At 41.4% G+C, this 20,117-nt stretch overlaps 1 protein-coding gene and 1 long non-coding RNA gene across 2 annotated transcripts in view; one reads left to right on the forward strand and one right to left on the reverse strand.

Moving 5' to 3' along the window:
* LOC131683215 (acyl-CoA synthetase short-chain family member 3, mitochondrial) overlaps window positions 1-20,117 on the forward strand; it is a 967,052-nt gene that overhangs the window by 379,197 nt on the left and 567,738 nt on the right. The gene's annotated exons all lie outside the window — the stretch shown is intronic.
* On the reverse strand, window positions 5,602-12,420 carry LOC131683220 (uncharacterized). Its single transcript, XR_009304432.1, has 5 exons — window positions 12,175-12,420; window positions 12,067-12,116; window positions 6,586-6,668; window positions 6,137-6,317; window positions 5,602-6,080 (listed from the first exon to the last, which is right to left on the reverse strand). It is a non-coding gene; the product is annotated as an uncharacterized LOC131683220 (long non-coding RNA).

Consider the following 20,117-nt stretch of genomic DNA (forward strand, 5'->3'; position numbering starts at 1 on the left):
AACCCCAAGTCCAAGGTGTGAAGCGACCCGTGCCGAGGGATGAGTGATCGAGGGGGTGAAAAAGATGCTCGATCGTTAACGGAGCCTGTGGGGTACTTGGGCAACCAGCACAGTAAGCGTCCCTTACCACGTTACTGCGGAGCTCTGGCGTGGCGAACCTTCCTTTCTCGCGCGACTCGTGGGATCAATGAGCGACGTGAAAAATAACAAAAACCTAAAAACGGAGGTGCCAAACCCCTTTGCTAAAGGTGGTTTGACGAGGTCTCCACCCAGTGGGGAGAGTAGTGGAGCAACGAGGGCTGTATCCGACAGCACCAGTGACCCCCCAGCAGTGGTAGAAAATAGCCCTACCAACGCGCTGGACGGGCCGCTATCCGCGATGCGTAAAGTGGTGGAGCAGTTCGATACTATAATCGAGTTCACTAACGCGAAGCAAAATATCAGCAAGGAGCTGAAACAGAGCCTGCTGGTGCTCCGGAAGGCCCACACCCACAAAGGTGTGAGCAGAACGATTTATCAAAAAGATAATTAATATTTTGATCCATAACAAAACCAGTTAAGAAACGGACTGGTTCAATTTGCAGACATAGCCTTTCCTTCAAAAGAACGTAACCAGATACATTTCGAATATTCCGCCAACAACCAGGGTCCATCAAGAAAATTTCCATTCCGGGAAGATACTTGATAGTATCGGGAATTGAACCCAATAGCTTCCATTTCCGATATTTCTTTGTAAGACTCCTCCCGCCTGACCAAGCCATCGGTACTACCACCTGCTAAGGTGCGAAGTGACGAGCCTAGTGGCAGTGCAGAGTCCAGTCGAGTTATATATTCCACATCAGACCCCTTTATTGAAAGTTTCCTATCATTAACCAAAGGAAATCAAGGGATATTCCTATCCGAGAACAGAATTTTATTCTGAATCCTTTGAAGCGTTTTCTTCCTAGTAGCACAACAACTTGCCTAGATTGGCACTGCATATAGCATTGCAGGTCTAAATATTTGTTTATAAATTAATAGTTTGTTCTTTAGGCAGAGCCCAGAATTCCTATTTATAAGAGAGTATAAACATTTTATATATTTGTTGCATTTTGTTTGGATTCCTTCAATGTGACCCTTAAAGGTGAGTTTTTTATCGTAAATCAAACCCAAGTATTTAACTTGATCTGTCCACGTTAAATTCAAACCATTAAATTTAATAATATGGTTATTATTTGGTTTAAGAGAAGAAGCTCTTGGCTTATGCGGAAACACAATCAATTGTGTTTTTGCCGCATTAGTGGAAATTTTCCATTTTTTCAGGTAATAATTGAAAATATTCAAGCTTCGTTGCAGTCGACTGCAGATAATACGAAGACTCCTCCCAGTGGCTGAGATGCTAGTATCATCACAGAAAAGTGACTTTTTACAGCCTGTAGGTAGATTTGGAAGAACAGAGGTAAAAATATTGTAAAGTATTGGTGCGACGTTTGATCCTTGAGGGACGTCTGCTTTAACGGGTAGATTATTAGATTTACAATTCTGATAAGAAACCTGTAGGGTACGGTTGGTAAGATAATTTTTAATTATCTTTATTAAGTAAATTGGAAAATTGAAATCCCACATTTTGGCAATTAAACCTTTGTGCCAAACACTTTCGAAAGCTTTTTTCCATGTCTAGAAGTGCAACTCCAGTGGAATAGCCCTCTGGGATATTTGCCTTTGTCATGTTAGTTACTCTCACAAGTTGATGGGTAGTTGAATGCCCAATACGAAATCCAAACTGCTCAGAAAGAAAAATAGAATTCTCATTGATATGTGACATCATTCTAGTTAGGATGATTTTTTCAAATAATTTACCAATAGAAGAGAGTAAGCTAATTGGTCGATAGCTAGATGCTTCTGCTGGGTTTTTATCTGGCTTCAAAATAGGAATAATCTTGGCATTTTTTCATCTTTCAGGGAAGTATGCTAATTCAAAACATTTGTTGACTATTTTGACCAAGTATCTCATGGTGATTTCGGGAAGGTTTTTAAAAAGAATGTTGAAAATTCCATCATAACCTGGAGCTTTCATATTTTTTAACTTTTTCATGATGGATTTGATCTCATCATAGTTTGTTTCAACAATATCGTCTAGAGACAATACTTGATTTGTAATGTTTTCATATTTTTGTAAGACTTCGGTTTCAATAGGACTCACAACGTTGAGATTAAAATTATGGACGCTTTCAAACTGCTGAGCAAGTTTTTGAGCTTTTTCTTCGTTTGTAAGAAGTATGTGGTCACCTTCTTTCAAAGCTGGAATTGGTTTCTGAAGTTTCTTAAGAACCTTAGAAAGTTTCCAGAAAGGTTTAGAATTTGGCTTGATTTGTTCAACCTCTTTCGCGAAATTTTCATTTCTTAAGAGTGTGAATCTATACTTAATTTCTTTTTGAAGATTCTGATAGATACATTTCATAGCAGGATCACGAGAACGTTGATAAACTATAAAGAGAGCTAATCTTCAAGCGAATCAGAAGTTGAAGATTGTCGTCAATAATAGGAGTATTAAATTTTTTCTGTGTTGTTGGTACTGGTAAATTTCTAGCATCAACTATACTACCCATGATCGCATAGTTGTCCCGTTTTCTATGGGATTTCCTATCTTTATGGGACTGATATGCGATCATGGGCAGTATAGATATACTTAAATTTTGTAATGCCGTATCAATGTCAGCTTTATTTTGTAAATCAAGGTCATGATTAAAATTGAGAAAGTGAAAAAGTTACTGGAAGATGATCAGAATCAAAGTCAGCATGTGTAATCAATTCGCTACAAAGGTGACTTTGATCTGTCAAAACCAAATCAATAGGGATCTTTAGGGGTGTGCGGGTTAAGGCATATTCTGATGCAGATTAGTACCGTGAGTTAATATCTCAGTCCTTTTTTAATTTTTTGGCCCGAAACTATTGAAAAAAACATTTTTTAGTTTGTTTCCTTTTAGGACAATAACACATCCAAACCCATGCGACTTGCACGACTCTATACACGCTTACCGGCCGTTACCTAATTTTGGGTAGAATCCTACCCAAAATGAACTAAAGTGCATCTCCTCACTTTTGGGTAACAAGCTTTGAACTTAAATTTTGGGTAGTGTGAGGACTACCCAAAGTTTGGGTTACAGATAACCCAAGCGTTGGGTACAGAGCGGGTAACCCAAAGTTTAAGTAACGATGAAATAATCCAAAATTTGAGTAACGAGCGGATAACCCAACATTTGAGTAACGCGCGGATACCCCAACATTTGAGTACTGAGCGGATAACCCAAAATTTGAGTACTGAGCGGATAACTGGAAATTTGAGTACTGAGCGGATAACCCAAAATTTGAGTAAAGAGCGGATAACCCAAAATTTATAACGAGCGGATAACCCAAAATTTCTGTAACGTTCGGATAACCCAAAATATAGGCTTCCAATATATATTATTGTTACCACAAAACACTTGAAACTACCATAAATATGGGTGTCATTTGAAAGGTATTGATTAGTTGAAGGCGAAAATTGATGATTGGTGCCATTTTGAAATCCAAAATGGCGGCTTCCAGTTACCACAAAACACTTGAAACTACCATAAATATTGGTGTCATTTGAAAGGTATTGATTAGTTGAAGGCAAAAATTGATGATTGGTGCCATTATGAAATCCAAAATGGCGGCTTCCGGTTACCACAAAACACTGAAAACCACCTATCATTTAAACGGTAATAATTATGGCTATCATTTAAACGGTAATAATTAGTAGAAGACGAAAATTGATGATTGACGCCATTTTGAAATCCAAGATGGCGGCTTCCGGTTACCATAAAACACTGAAAATCACCATCAATATGGGTGTCGTTTGAAAGGTAGTAATTAGTAGAAGGCGAAAATTGATGATTGGCGCCATTTTGAAATCCAAGATGGCGGCTTCCCGTTACCACAAAACACTTAAAACCACCATCAATATGGGTGTCATTTGAAAGGTAGTAATTAGTAGAAGATAAAAATCGATGATTGGTGCCATTTTGAAATCCAAGATGGCGGCTTCCGGTTACCACAAAACACTGAAAACCACCATCAATATGATGGTCATTTGAAAAGTAGTAATTGTTAGAAGGCGAAAATTGACGATTGACGCCATTTTTAAATCCAAGATGGCGGCTTCCGGTTACCATAAAACACTGAAAATCACCATCAATATGGGTGTCGTTTGAAAGGTAGTAATTAGTAGAAGGCGAAAATTGATGATTGGCGCCATTTTGAAATCCAAGATGGCGGCTTCCCGTTACCACAAAACACTTAAAACCACCATCAATATGGGTGTCATTTGAAAGGTAGTAATTAGTAGAAGATAAAAATCGATGATTGGTGCCATTTTGAAATCCAAGATGGCGGCTTCCGGTTACCACAAAACACTGAAAACCACCATCAATATGATAGTCATTTGAAAGGTAGTAATTGTTAGAAGGCGAAAATTGATGATTGACGCCATTTTGAAATCCAAGATGGCGGCTTCCGGTTACCATAAAACACTGAAAATCACCATCAATATGGGTGTCGTTTGAAAGGTAGTAATTAGTGGAAGATAAAAATCGATGATTAGTGCCATTTTGAAATCCAAGATGGCGGCTTCCGGTTACCACAAAACACTGAAAACCACCATCAATATGAGGGTCATTGGAAAGGTAGTAATTGTTAGAAGGCGAAAATTGATGATTGGCGCCATTTTGAAATCCAAAACACTGAAAACCGTCATCAATATGGGTGTCGTTTGAAAGTTAGTAATTAGTAGAAGGCAAAAATTGATGATTGGTGCCATTTTGAAATCCAAGATGGCGGTTTCCGGTTACCACAAAACACTAAAAATCACCATCAATATGGGTGTCATTTGAAAGGTAGTAATTAGTAGAAGATAAAAATCGATGATTGGTGCCATTTTGAAATCCAAGATGGCGTCTTCCGGTTACCACAAAACACTTAAAACCACCATCAATATGGGTGTCATTTGAAAGGTAGTAATTAGTAGAAGATAAAAATCGATGATTGGTGCCATTTTGAAATCCAAGATGGCGTCTTCCGGTTACCACAAAACACTGAAAACCACCATCAATATGAGGGTCATTTGAAAAGTAGTAATTAGTAGAAGATAAAAATCGATGATTGGTGCCATTTTGAAATCCAAGATGGCGGCTTCCGGTTACCACAAAATACTGAAAACCACCATCAATATGAGGGTCATTTGAAAGGTAGTAATTGTTAGAAGGCGAAAATTGATGATTGGCGCCATTTTGAAATCCAAGATGGCGGCTTCCTGTTACCATAAAACACTGAAAACCGTCATCAATATGGGTGTCGTTTGAAAGTTAGTAATTAGTAGGAGGCAAAGATTGATGATTGGTGCCATTTTGAAATCCAAGATGGCGGTTTCCGGTTACCACAAAACACTGAAAATCACCATCAATATGGGTGTCATTTGACAGGTAGTAATTAGTAGAAGATAAAAATCGATGATTGGTGCCATTTTGAAATCCAAGATGGCGCCTTCCGGTTACCACAAAACACTGAAAACCACCATCAATATGAGGGTCATTTGAAAGGTAGTAATTAGTAGAAAGTGAAAATTGATGATTGGCGTCATTTTGAAATCCAAGATGGCGGCTGGTAACAAAACACTTAAAACCACCATCAATATGGGTGGTTACCCCTCAGGTTTAAGAACAATTATTCACTAGTGGTCTATCCCCCATACGCTTGCTCATATGTCAGTGGCACCATAATTGCAAATGTGGCCACAGTCCCAGCTACAAATATATTTGAAATGAATTAATCATCAACAAAAAACAAAAAAAAATGAATGCACAATTAAAATACTTGTCTCTTAGACAGCCAGAATTCTATATTATATTCCAGCCGGTATGACTAAAGTCAAATGGAATTGTAGTGGCTCGGAGCTCGGGTAAGCTACAGTCTTGTTCAAATGTTCCGTATTGCTCGATGTATCTGAAGTCAATAACCGAGATGACGTTGTTTCACCGGTGTTGACTATTGGAAGCCTCAGTTTGACATGACTGAATAGTTTCCTGAAAAAAATGTTATTATATATACGTTATACCACAACCGATCGTCTTAACCATACCTGAAGTCACCACGCAGATGCGAGGTCATCTAAACGCAACCAAGACCCATAGCAACAGGTGGAATATCGAAACAAGCCACGCGGCTCGCTACCAACGAGTTGCCGATCCACGAGGCAGCACGTTGAAGCCACGTGAACGGAATCGAACGACAGCAAGGAGTGCAGAGGCAGCAGAAATAATCTATAAAAAGTGGTAGAAATTAAATTAGTCTTATGGCGCTTTCGTTTGTTCTTGGTGCTACACAGGTGTAGTGCAAAAAAAGAGATAGACTGATTACACTAAGGTTTGAATGAGTGTAGCACCGACTACACTGGTGTAGTGCAGAGTCAAAAACGAAAACGCCATTAGTTTATCTTCCAGTGTATCCACAAGTAATAGTGAATAAATGTCGTTTCCACGCCCACGATAACAACTTATATTACATGCAAAACTGTTCTTATTTACTTACCAAATATTTTGAGGAGAAAAATTTCTTCAATTATTTATTTGTTTTCCGTTCGTTGGCAACAAAAAGTGCAACTCGATCATCATCTGCAAAACGAAACGCGTCAGATTTTTAATTTTTAGTTTGTGTAATTTTGCAACATTTTCCCTTTAGATAGATTTAATAGGTGTTTGAAACAAGACGACCTAAAATGCACGGAATAAATTCTTCGATGCCGCACGCCATATTCTTTAGATTCGGAGTCACAGGACCGAATCAATTTTGCAACCCTGGGGGTATTGATGACAATGCTTTAAATATACGATTCGATTAATAGAATTAAATTACAGGACTAGATTTAAAATAATAAATATCCTTACATATCCAACTGCTCCGGAAAACGATGCGAGGCTACCAAAATTTGTTTATATTTCTTTAACCGTATCCAGGCCTGCGTTGACGTTTTTCGTTTTCTCAGTTTTCTCAAACCACTCAAAAGAAATATCAAACTGGGACGTCATCAAGCGGTAAGTGCGGTCAAATCTGAAGGGACATGTGCCACTCATTATAAAAGTGTTAAATGTACCACTATTTGCTATAACTTGTTCGTACGATTTACGTTTTGCCTTTCTCAATAGAAAACTGCTCTGAAAACCGTCTTTTCAACGGAGACCCGGAGGCTCGAGTGACATATACCGTTCGATTCAGTCCGTCAATTCTCTGTGTGTATGTGACCACAATCTCACTCACTTTTCTCAGAGATGGCTGAACCGATTTTCATAAACTTAGTCTCAAATGAAACGTGCATCCTGTAGGCTGCTATCTGCTATCGAATTTATAATGGATCTGACTTCCGGTTCCGGAGTTACAGAGTGAAGAGTACGATCACGCAGAAAATGTTGATTTTAAAAAATTCTGTAATGAATGTATAAAGGTGAAAACTTTTTCAAACTGGTGCCACATCTACTTAGATTTGTAGTACTAGGTCACTAACAGCCTCTTTGGTCACATTGGCCACCATCGTCGGTTCCGGAAGCCCCGGCGGAAGTATCCAAATTTAGAATTACAGTCTCATTGGTTTTTCGGAGATTCGACCAAACTTGGTCTCAAATGAAAGGTGTTTTATCCCCGTAAATGGCTATTAAATTTCATCTCGATCCGATTTCCGATTCCAGAGTTATGGGTTGTGGGGTGCGGTCACTAAGCAAAATCTGTTTCAAATCGAATATTCTAGGGGAATTGTATTGACCATTAGAAGGTAGAAATTGAGCAGCTTCTAGTGCTGCGAGGGAAGCTCCTATCTTTATGAAAAAAGAATTCGTGTTTCTTAACATCACTGTTTTCAAGGAAAAATAGTTTTGAAACCCTACGTGCACTAGAAAAACTTTGGGAATGAAAGGGTTAAAAGCAATAGATAGATGATTTGAAAAAAGGAAGAGCGTCAGTACGATGATTTCCATTTCACCGAATGCTAGTTTACGAAATGGATGATTCTAGAAACATAGTTATTTTTAATGGTACTATCGAAGTACTTAGAAATATAGGGAAGATCTGATATTATCAGCCACCGATATTGTCTGTGCCTGATTCAGTCTACCCCCGATTTTGTCAGTGCATTGACCCCATTCTGTCACCTCTTGCATGAAAATTTGTTTGATGGGCTCTATCAAACAAGCCAAGTCAATCGTCTTAGATTTCAAAATGGCGCCAATCGTCGATTTTTGGCTTCTACTAATCAAAACCTTTCAAATCACAACCATATTGATAATGGTTTTTGATGTTTTGTGGTAACCGAACGCCGCCATCTTGGATTTCAAATGGCTCCAATCGTCAATTTTCGCCTTCTACTAATTACTACCATTCCAATGACACCCATATTGATGGTGGTTTACGGTGTTTTGTGATAACCGAAAGCGGCCATCTTGGTTTTCCAAATGGAACCAATCATCAATTTTCGCCTTCTTCTAATAACTACCTACCATTTTGGGTGTGATTTTCAGTGTTTTGTGGCAACCGGAAGCCGCCATCTTGGATTTCGGAATGGCACCAATCATTAATTTTTGCCTTCTACTAAACACTACATTTTAATTGACACCCATATTGATGATGGTTTTCAATATTTTGTAGTAACCGGAAGTCGCCATGATGGAACTCAAAATGGCGCCAATAGGGATCTTTAATTTGTAAAAATTATGTCAGTGTTTCATATGTACTGATAGCGGGTGTCCTCACGAGTACACTCATATCATTCTTAAACCTTAATTATTCTTTTCTGATTTTTCAATTTAGAAAAACCAAATTAAATTCAACCAACAAACTGACAGTTGTTCTACTAAATGACGTAACTGCAAATATCTCGTTCGCCTCATTGTCAACCGGGTCAGCACCCCACACGGCATGATCTGGTACTTTTGCAATCCGCTAGCAGCCTGCCATCCCAAGTTTCATCTGCAAACTATGGTAGATCTGATAAGGCAACCTATAGAGTTGTGCAAGTCGCATGGGTTTGGATGTGTTATTGTCTTAAAAGGAAACAAACTAAAACATGTTTTTTCAATAGTTTTTGGACTAAAATTGAAAAAGAACTGAGATATTAACTCACGGTACTAATATGCATCAGAAAATGCCTTAACCCGCACACCCCTAAAGATCCCTATTATCAATTTTTGCCATCTACTAATTACTACCTTGCAAATGACACCCATGCTGATGGTGGTTTTCAGTGTTTTGTGATAATCGGAATCCACCATCTTGGATTTTTAAATGGCTCCAATCATCATTTTTTGCCTTCTAATAAACACTACCTTTCAAATGGCACCTATATTAACGGTGGTTTTAAGTGTTTGGTTGTAACCATAAGCCGCCTTCTTGAATTTCAAAAAAACGCCTATCTTCAATTTACGTCATTCAGAAACCTCCCAACTGCCATTATCCAAAAGGAAATGTTACCCGAAAATTCAAAAAAAAAAAATTTGAAAGTAAACGCAACACTTTTTGGTTCTAATCACCTACATTTTTTAGGTGTGCACACGCAGAAAAATAATTATTAAAGTCGAATAAAATGAGGGTTTTAACCCACAACAAGCAAATTGTTCAGTGTTCAATAAAAAATGTTTGTTAATTTAAATAAAACAATTGTTGAAATAACTCTGAATAATTTATTGGGTCAAACATGAAAAAAGTTGAATCAAAAAAATGTTTTATTGATCTCATCATAACAACAATCGAAACAAAAATACAAATTTGTTGTTTCAATAAGTCCGTTTGGTTGCTTTAAACAATACAAATATTTGTATCAATACATATCAAACATTGAAATGAAAAAAAAACTATTTTATCAATTCAAATTGTACATTTCGTTGTTTTAAATATAAGAAACGTTCAAAATAATGGTTTTGAAATGTTGAGTCAACACCAATTTTGTTGCAAAATGTAATTATATTTGTTGCAGGGCATATAATTTCAACCATCGCTCCTTCACCTGGTACATTCGCATCAACTTCAGTAGTAACAATCGGTATATTTTCCGTGACACTATCGAGTGTCTCCTGTTCATCTGCAGAATTCACTTATTCTGGGCCAATTTCAGTAGCATCTATAAGGACTATTTAAGCGTGAAAAAACATCGCCACTGTCGCTGTAGCCCGACGAATATCTCGTACTACTAGAACTGTGTCTTCTGCAGAGTTATTCTATAAAATGAAGTTGAAAGCAAGCAAGACTCTATGGATGCGATCGTCTCTGTTCTATTCTTTGATGCGTCGAAAAATCCAACAGCAGATTTTTCGTAGCATTCGTTGTACCTTCAAATGAATAAATTGTTCTCAACTCATTGCGCAAGACTAAATGATAAGTAACTTACCACTGAAGAATTTTGTTATGTTTAGAACCTTCGGCATAGCGACGGCCTACTCGCGTAAGACCATTACTTCTGCGGGATGCTTTTGCTCAGTTAGTTCCTCGGTCAAATGCTCGCTTGATATCGACTTCGAACGACTCAACGAATCCGGCAGTAATGCTAACTTGACCTTTGTTGCTATTGAATCCAACAAATCGCTGGAGAGTATATTTTCTTTGGGATTTTGTTTTCGATGTAACGCATCAAAAACAAATTACTTTCGATCGCTTCAGAATTCGATTGTTTGTCGCACGTGTAAACAACGTTCTTATTAGTTAGAACAAACTTTTATCTCTTTGTTTCAATCCAGCAAGGATTGTCGAACTAATACAGGAAGACTTTTGGAATCAATCAGACGCATGTTTATGCTTCAATCACTGATTTATTTGAAATAAACAATAATTTGGTTGATCTTCGAAAAACACAGATAACAAAACCTGTAAGATTAATGTAATAGATATTTTGGTTGATCCAACCCAAAAATCCATTTTAGTTTAATAAATTCCTTGATTTAAAATGAAAATTTTATCTTGATTAAAAGTGAAGAAATAATTTGTGGAATTAAACATAGATAATTCTTTTTCGTGCATTTAGTCACTTTTTCCCATCTTACGGTGACCGTCGTCACTCAAAATGATTATTGGAATCGCTCTGCCAGGTGACTTCTGTCACCTTGGGTGACTATAGTCACCTAAGTGACTGCGGTGATCGCTTTTTCGCTCTCACCTCACCAAACTAGGCGAGGTGACGCGTCATAACGGTGAGAAAACATTATTCTGTTTTTTAAATTTTAAACTTTTGTTTCATTAAACCTTTAGTAACATTGGAACCTTTGTTATTTTCAATCATTTGCTATATTCGACCTTTTATCATTCAACATTTCTCGAGTACTTTTTCAAATGGACGTAAGTAACATTGAGAGCCTCTCTTTGTTTACTTTCTCTTTCGTTTATTACGACGTCATTACAACACTTTGTACTAATTTTCCAGTACATATCGAAAGCCGACGGTTTTTACTACAATATTATGCAAAGAGTAGAGTAGTAAATGTTGAAATGGCCGAGTAATGAACAGAAGAGAAAGACCTCAAAGAGAATCTCATTGTTACTTACGTCCATTTGAAAAAGTACTCGAGATTTCGTCGCATCTTTTAGAATTACCCCGTTTACTAAATTCACACCGCTTGAGGTTTTTGCCTGCTTTTGATCAATAGACTCGAATTAGAATTGTTGCATCCTGGAACATTTGGCATATAATTGCCAAACTGTATCGCTTTGTAGCTGCTATTGTTACTCATTACTTTAACCTGCGTGTGTCAGGGGCAACAAATGTCAATCTAATGGGCCCATCATATGTAAGAACGAGAAAATATTTAATCACCGCTAGCCGCTGCCATTGCCCTCTAGTAGTTATATTCTATTTTAACTCTAGCGATATGCATTTCAGACATTTCCAAAAAATATGAATCATCAACGTCCCATCATGAGTTCAATGTGTCTTTCGAGGTCCGATCGGGTTTCGGAATGATGCGGTGGCCGCTATTTAAGTACTATGAGCAACTCAACATGAACCCACAAGCAAAAAATAAACAACGTTTCAGTACTCACCGACTCATGTTTTAGATCCAGCGCTAATTGCTTTATCCTAAGTTTCTAGGCTGAAATAAATTAATCATTAATTTTAGTTGAAATTATTGCATTATGCATTATAATTACCATTCTTTTCCAGAGCCACTTCATGCAATTTGATTCACAACAATAACAATGGCTGTCAAAAACATTACCTACTACTTTGTTTGAAATGGACTACCCAAAATATAAGTACAAAGCGATGAACTTGAATTTGAGTAGACGTCATTATTCAATTCCTACCCAACACGAAGTTCACAGCGACCAACTCAAATTATGGGTAATCGCCATGTTCAAATTTCTACCTAATTTTGGGTTGCCCATGTATAAACTTTCCAGTGAGCAAATTTAACCCAAAAAATAGGTAACTTTGATTTTCAGTGTAGGTTGCCTTATTATTATTATTTATTTATAAAGGTTTTAACCACAAGGGTCATTCGCCTTTTTTAGAAATAATAAACATTTCAGGAAATTACATTTCAAAAGTATAAGAAAAATGCGAAAATTATTGCGATCGTCTGTCCTGGGCGCACTGCTTGCTGTTTCTCGTTATCTTTCTCGGGGGCGAAGCGTTATTGCCATTATTCCCTTTACCGTTTGCTGCTTGTTGGTTAATCTGTGTGTCCTCTTCATCGCTCTCGTGTACGTCCATATCACTATCGCTAGAGTTGGTTGATTGTTCACTGTTGGCTGATATTTGATGCTTTTTGTGTTTACTAGTGACCTTGGTGTATCCGTCTTCTTTTTTAGTCATTCCTGCGGCCGGTGTACTGGATGTTTGCTTTGGGCTATCGGAGATTATCTTTTGGCCGGTTGACTGTGGTTTAGCGGTGGAAGGCTGTTTATCAGTGCGTGTTGTAGTAGATCCATTTTCCGCAGCAGTTTTAGCGCATGGTTTACCGTAGTGTGCCGTTTGGTTGCAGAACTGGCACGTGGGCGTCTGTCCAGGGTATGTGCAAAGGGTTTTTTGAATGTAGGTATTTGCAATTTGATTCACAACAATAACAATGGCTGTCAAAAACATTACCTACTACTTTGTTTGAAATGGACTACCCAAAATATAAGTACAAAGCGATGAACTTGAATTTGAGTAGACGTCATTATTCAATTCCTACCCAACACGAAGTTCACAGCGACCAACTCAAATTATGGGTAATCGCCATGTTCAAATTTCTACCTAATTTTGGGTTGCCCATGTATAAACTTTCCAGTGAGCAAATTTAACCCAAAAAATAGGTAACTTTGATTTTCAGTGTAGGTTGCCTTATCAGATCTACCATAGTTTGCAGATGAAACTTGGGATGGCAGGTTGCTAGCGGATTGACAAAGTACCAGATCATGCTGTGTGGGGTGCTGTCCCGGTTAACAATGAGGCAAACGAGATATTTGCAGATACGTCATTTAGTAGGACAACTGTCAGTTTGCTTGTTGAGTTTAATTTGGTTTTTTTAAATTTAAAAATCATAAAAGAATAATTAAGGTTTAAGAATGATATGAGTGTACTCGTAAGGACACCCGCTACCAATACATATGAAAAACTGGCACAATTTTTCCAAATTAAAGATCCCTATTGTTGATGGATTCCTTACAGACGAATAGCACGTAGGACCATTCGGGAACAAAATTGAATAATAACCAGCAGAGCAATCATTAAAAAGTAGTTTACCGTTGGAATTGCTTTGAGCATTATTCCAGGCTCGGTGTTTGGCGTTAAAATCACCGATTATGAAGAATTTCGACCGATTTCTTGTAAGTTTTTGTAAGGCTCCCTTCAAGAAATTAATTTACTCACCAGTGCACTGAAAAGGCAAATAGGCTGCAGCAATAAAAATGATACCAAGATCAGTTTCAACTTCGATACCCAAACTCTCAATCACCTTGGTGTCAAGAGACGGCGTAACGGAATGTTTGATCCTGCGATTAACCGCTATTGCGATTCCTCCGCCGAATCCAACAATTCGATCAAATCGATGAATAACAAAATTAGAGTTACTCTTCAATTTAATATTTGGTTTTAAAAAAGTTTCGGTTACAACGGCTATGTGCACATTATGTATCCTCAAGAAGAAGAAAATTCGTCTTCGCACGTTTTTAATGAACGAGCATTCCAATTTAATAAATTTAAATGATTATTTAAAGTTATTGTTAAACCTTAATTTCATTACAATTTTGTTAGCAAATTCCCAACCCGCTTGAAAAGCTTGAACATGGAAATCATCATAGGTAACATAGCCTCCTGTAGGTATATTAATTTTTCTTCCGTTACGCTACCTAGATCCATTGGACTAAAGGAAGCGTTGGGTGCAAACGAGATTGAGGGCGTGGTAGTTGTAGCAGTTATTTTGGCATTGCTACCTGCCACTGAAGCATAAGATGACACACCATTGTAGGATGGTGTGACGGAGGTAGAAGAAGTTATTAATCTATTTTGAATCGGATTAACACGTTTGGGCGTGTTTTCTTGAAGTGTACCTGAAGAAGTAGTTCCATTTTTTATTTGTTGTTTTTGTTGTTTAGAACGAGAATTTATAATTTTTTCTCGAGCAGGACAACCCCAGAAATTCGATTTATGATTTTCGCTACAATTAGCGCATTTGAAACTGCCCAAAGCCTTGGCATCTACGACACTGGGTCAGATTTTGAATTCTGCCCCATGTCGTCTATAATTTTCCCACTTTACTCGCACGTGGAACATAAAACGTGCTTTTTCAATTATTTTCAAATTATTAACCTCATTACGGTTAAAATGAATTAAATATAGCTCCTGGATAATTTCAGAGCGTATTGGCGTGTCATCGCCGGTAGCTTTTCTCTTCATAAGAATAACTTGTGAAGGAGAAAAGTCAAGTAAATTTTTCAATTCGTTGGATATTTCATCCAAACTTTGACCTTAAGGTAGCCCTTTCAAGATAGCTTTGAATGGTCTATCTGTCTTGAAATCATATGAATAAAATTTATATAACTTCTCTGTAAGATACTGGAGTAGTCGTTTGTGGCCAACCAATTCCTCCGCTGTAGCTCGACATTCTCCTCTTCGGCCAATCTGAAAAGAGACTTTTACGTCCGGAAGGAACGTCGAAAGCTCAGTTCGAAAGGCTTTGAAGTCGGAGATCATCACTGTTATAGGCGGAGGTGATTGTGTTTTCTTCTCATTGGCATTATGCGCAATGCGAGGAAATTTAGAAATTTCATCAGCTTCACATTCGGATAAAACATCGAATGAGTTGCTGCAGTCAATTGAATTTTCGGGTGGAGAAGATACCCTTTTCCGTTTAGCTTTAATTTTTGGCACACGGACTTTTTGGGAGGACCCAGGCATGTTGGAAGAATTAAATATTTCTTTAGGCTGAATTGTTCTTGAAAAATGTTTTAGTCTTGAAAAAGACTGATTGAGTAGAAGAAATAGGTAGTCTTGAAAATGACTAATTGTCGAAAAATTATAGGTAGTCTTGAGAAAGACTGATCGAGCGAAAATATAGATAGCTTTGAGAAAGACTGTTGCTGTTGAAAAACTCTAACCAGGAGCTATCAAGATTTGTGACCAGTTCGAACGAAGGTTCAAGCCGGTAAAATAGAAAAAACTTATTCCTTTGTACAACCAGGAGTTCTGTGATCTACTAAATAAAAAGTTTGGTGTTCTTGCATCCGACGCGTTTCCGTGTGGAGAAAAGTCTGACAGAGGAACCCAGACAGTGGCCTCCAAGAGGCAGCCAAGTCGCTCGAAGCGGCGGATCAGTTCCCCTCGAAGGGCAAGGGCATGCGAAAGACTACGTCAAACGCGAAGCGCCCTAGGAAGTCACCAGGCGAGGGTGCAAAAACCGACACCACACGGCGTGTAACCGTCAAGGCCAAACTCCGTTTGGTTGAGGTAAACCGGGGCGAAAATGATCCCGCCGAGCAGAGAGAAGGTGCCAGCAACTCGGTGCAACCGGGGCAGGTGGCCCAAACCCCTGGATGCTGGTCACCAAGAAAAAGCCGACAACGGATGCACCGCGGCCCGCGAAGAAGGCCAAGGACAGAGGCGAGGCCTTGGGGTTAAAGACCGACAAAAACGAATACGCCGACGTCCTAAAGTCGATGAGAGCGGCCGAAAGCTTCTCAGGCCTCGGGCAGGGCGTGCGCAGCGTAAGATGCACCAATTCAGGAGAAATGCTTTTGGTGCTGAAGCGAGGCGCACAATCTAGTGCGGTGTGCAAGGCCTTGGCCCAAGAGGTCCTTGGAGAAGGCGCCCAAGTCAGGTCGCTAGGGGCGGAAATGACTCTCCAGTGCAAGCATCTAGACGAGTTCACGACCGCAGAAGATGTCGTCGCAGCCGTTAAGGAGCAATGCGACGTCACAATCGAGCGGGCCTCTGTGCGATTTAGAAATGGACACTCTGGCACCCAAGTAGCTTACCTCAGGCTACTGCAGGCAGATGCCAAAAAGGTAACCGAGAAAGGTAAGCTGAAGATCGGCTGGTCGGTATGCCCAATTAGCGTACCCCAGCCGCCTTCAGTGGATAGGTTCTATCGGTGCCTTGAGTCCGGCCACAAAGCCTACGAGTGCCAGAACATAGACAGGAGTAAAGTATGTCGTCGCTGCGGCGAGGAGGGGCATAACGACCGGGGTTGCACTAAGGCGCACAAGTGCCTTATCTGTACCGCTAAGAAGCAAGCCCATAAACATGCTATGGGCGGACCTTCGTGTCCCTTCGGTGAGGCAAATAAGAAGAAGCCGTGAACGTCACACAGCTAAATCTTAATCATTGTGCAGCAGCCCAATAGCTGCTGTGGCAGTCGGTCTCGGAGTCGAGGACAGATGTCGCCCTCTTATCAAACCCGTACAACATCCCTGCCGGCAACGGCAATTGGGTGTCGGACGGGTCTGGAATGGTGGCAATCTGTACAACGGGACGGTTCCCGGTTCAAGAGGTAATACACTCCTCCGCCGAGGGTGTTGCGATTGCCAAGATCAATGGTGTGTTCTATTGCAGCTGCTACGCTCCACCAAGGTGGCCAATAGAACAGTTCAACCAGATGATCGACAGGCTCTCGTCGGACCTAGTGGACCGGAAACCGGTAGTCATAGCGGGAGACTTTAACGCTTGGGCAGTGGAGTGGGGCAGCCGCTGTACAAATAGCAGGGGTCAAGCGCTAATGGAGACGCTTGCGAAACTCAATACTGTGATAGCTAATAATGGCTTCGCTAGTACATTCCGTAGAAACGGAGTGGAGGCGTGGATTGACGTAACATTTGCCAGCCCGAGTCTGGCTCCAGGCATGGAATGGAGGGTAGACGAAGGCTACACCCATAGCGATCATTTAGCAATCCGCTTTAGGATCAACTATGGTGTGCAGCATCAGAGGGCGGGAGATCCCTGTCAGGTACACGGGTGGAAGTCCAATCACTTCGACAGCGAATCTTTCACCGCGGCCCTGGGACTGGAGGCCAACACCGACAGTCTAAGCGGGGATGCGCTGGTAGCCGTTCTATCACGCGCGTGCGACGCCACTATGTCGAGTAAAACCCTGCCAAGAAACGGCAGATGCCTGGTATACTGGTGGAGTGCTGAGATTGCAGCTCTACGGTCAGCCTGCCTCAGAGCTAGACGTAGGATGCAAAGAGCTCGCACCGAGGATGCAAGAGAGAACCGCCGTGAAGTGTTTCGAGCTGTGAAATTGGCCCTTAACAAGGCCATTAAAAGCAGCAAGAGAGCGTGTTTCGACAACCTGTGTGAGAGTGCCAACGCGAATCCGTGGGGTGACGCCTACAGGATGGTGATGGCCAAGACCAAAGGGGGCTCTTCACCCCCAGAACGGTCTCCGGACCGGTTGGTGACGATTATCGAAGTACTCTTCCCGTCTCGAGCCACAAGCCCCTGGCCACCTGCACTACGAGACAGTGCGGGCACGGCCGAAACGGTGGCTCCAGTGTCGAATGAAGAACTACTCGCAGTGGCTAAATCCCTAGCAATGAACAAAGCTCCAGGGCCGGATGGAGTTCCAAACAACGCTCTCAAGGCAGCGATCATAGCGAACCCGAACATGTTCAGGCTAGCTATGCAGAGATTCCTTGACGAGTGCCGTTTCCCCGATAGATGGAAAAGGCAGAAATTGGTGCTGTTGCAGAAGCCCGGGAAGCCGCCAAGCGACCCATCGGCGTACAGACCAATCTGTCTGATCGACACGACTGGCAAACTGCTTGAGAGGATCATCCTTAACAGGCTAACCCCGTACGCGGAAGGTACATACGGCCTGTCAAGCAACCAGTTTGGCTTTCGGAAGGGTAAGTCCACAGTGGACGCTCTCAACTCAGTGATAAGTACTGCCGAGATAGCGATCCAACGGAAAAGGCGAGGTATTCGATACTGTGCGTTAGTGACACTTGACGTGAAGAACGCATTCAACAGCGCAAGATGGGATGCCATCGCGCTCTCGTTACACCGGCTTAGCCTACCGGTGGGTCTGTATCGGATCCTGGAAAGTTACTTCCAGAACCGCGTACTGCTATACGAGACCGATGCCGGCCAGAAAAGGGTTCCGATTACCGCCGGTGTCCCGCAGGGCTCGATCCTAGGCCCGGTGCTATGGAACCTCATGTATGACGGGGTTCTGAGACTGAAGTTCCCTCCTGGGGTCAAGATTGTCGGCTTTGCAGACGACGTAACCTTGGAGGTCTACGGGGAGTCAATTCCTGAGGTAGAACTAACCGCAGAACACGCGATCAGCACGGTGGAGGAATGGATGAGCGCGAGAGGCCTGGAGCTCGCTCATCATAAGACGGAGGTAGTTATCGTCAACAAGCGCAAGTCGGCATACATGCAGTTATCCATGTGGGAGAAGTCGCGATCACTTCACAGCGAAGTCTGAAGTCTCTCGGAGCCATTATAGACGACAAGCTGACCTTCGGCAGCCATGTCGACTATACATGCAAGAGAGCGTCGGCTGCTGTTGCGGCTCTATCGAGAATGATGTCCAACTGCTCAAAGGTGTGCGCCAGTAGACGTAGGTTACTGGCAGGCGTTGCCGTATCTATCCTCAGGTACGGCGGTCCGTCATGGTCAAGAGCACTGAGGGTAACCAGTTACCTACAGAAACTGGAGAGCACCTACCGCGTGATGTGCCTCAGAGTGATATCTGCCTACCGCACGGTATCACACGATGCATCCTGCGTGATAGCGAGCATGATGCCAGTCGGGCTGGTCATTCGAGAAGATGAGGAGTGCTTCGAGCTACGTGGAAATAGGGGAGCCCGCGAGCGCACCAGGGTGACCTCGGTCACCAGATGACAGCGTGAGTGGGACAACTCCTCGAAAGGTAGGTGGACCCACCGGCTGATACCTAGCATATCGAGCTGGGTGGAAAGACCCCATGGGGAAGTTCACTTCCACCTGACACAATTCCTGTCAGGCCGTGGCTGTTTCCGACAGTACCTCCACAGGTTCGGGCACGCGGAGGTCCCAGTCTGCCCGGACTGCCCAGGTGTAGACGAAACTGCCGAACACATACTGTTTGTATGTCATCGGTTCGACGTCGAAAGAAGAGCAATGCTTGAAGTCTATGGCTGGGACACAACCCCTAATACCCTTATTCAGCGGATGTGTCAATCGGTGGAGAAGTGGAACGCAGTCTCGGCTGCTACCACCCAGATTGCCTATAGGCTACAGATAATCTGGCGAACCGAGCAACAGACGACGGGCACGGCTAACTAGTGATTGGTTAGCTGGAGCGAAAAAGGCCAAGCGCAAAAAAAGGGAGTGAATGGTCTGTTCATGCCGAGGCAGGTTTGGCGCAGCGACTGGCAACCGCGTAAGGGGTAAACCCAGCCACCCCGAAGCAAGACAGAAGAGTGAGTGTATAGGCGTATAAGTGGACTGCCTCATGCCAAGACGGGAGGGTCGTAGCGTAGTATGTTGGGACTTAGCTATGGATGCGTCATGGCGTGGCAGAGGAGTGAAAGGGTGAGCATCCAAGTCAGTCTCACACGGCATGTTAAGGGTGAGCACAAAAGTAAGCCTAGCAAGGAATGAAAAAGGTGAGCACACAAGTCAG

This window comes from Topomyia yanbarensis, chromosome 2 (assembly GCF_030247195.1).
Source record: "Topomyia yanbarensis strain Yona2022 chromosome 2, ASM3024719v1, whole genome shotgun sequence".
Taxonomy (NCBI): Eukaryota; Metazoa; Arthropoda; class Insecta; order Diptera; family Culicidae; genus Topomyia; species Topomyia yanbarensis.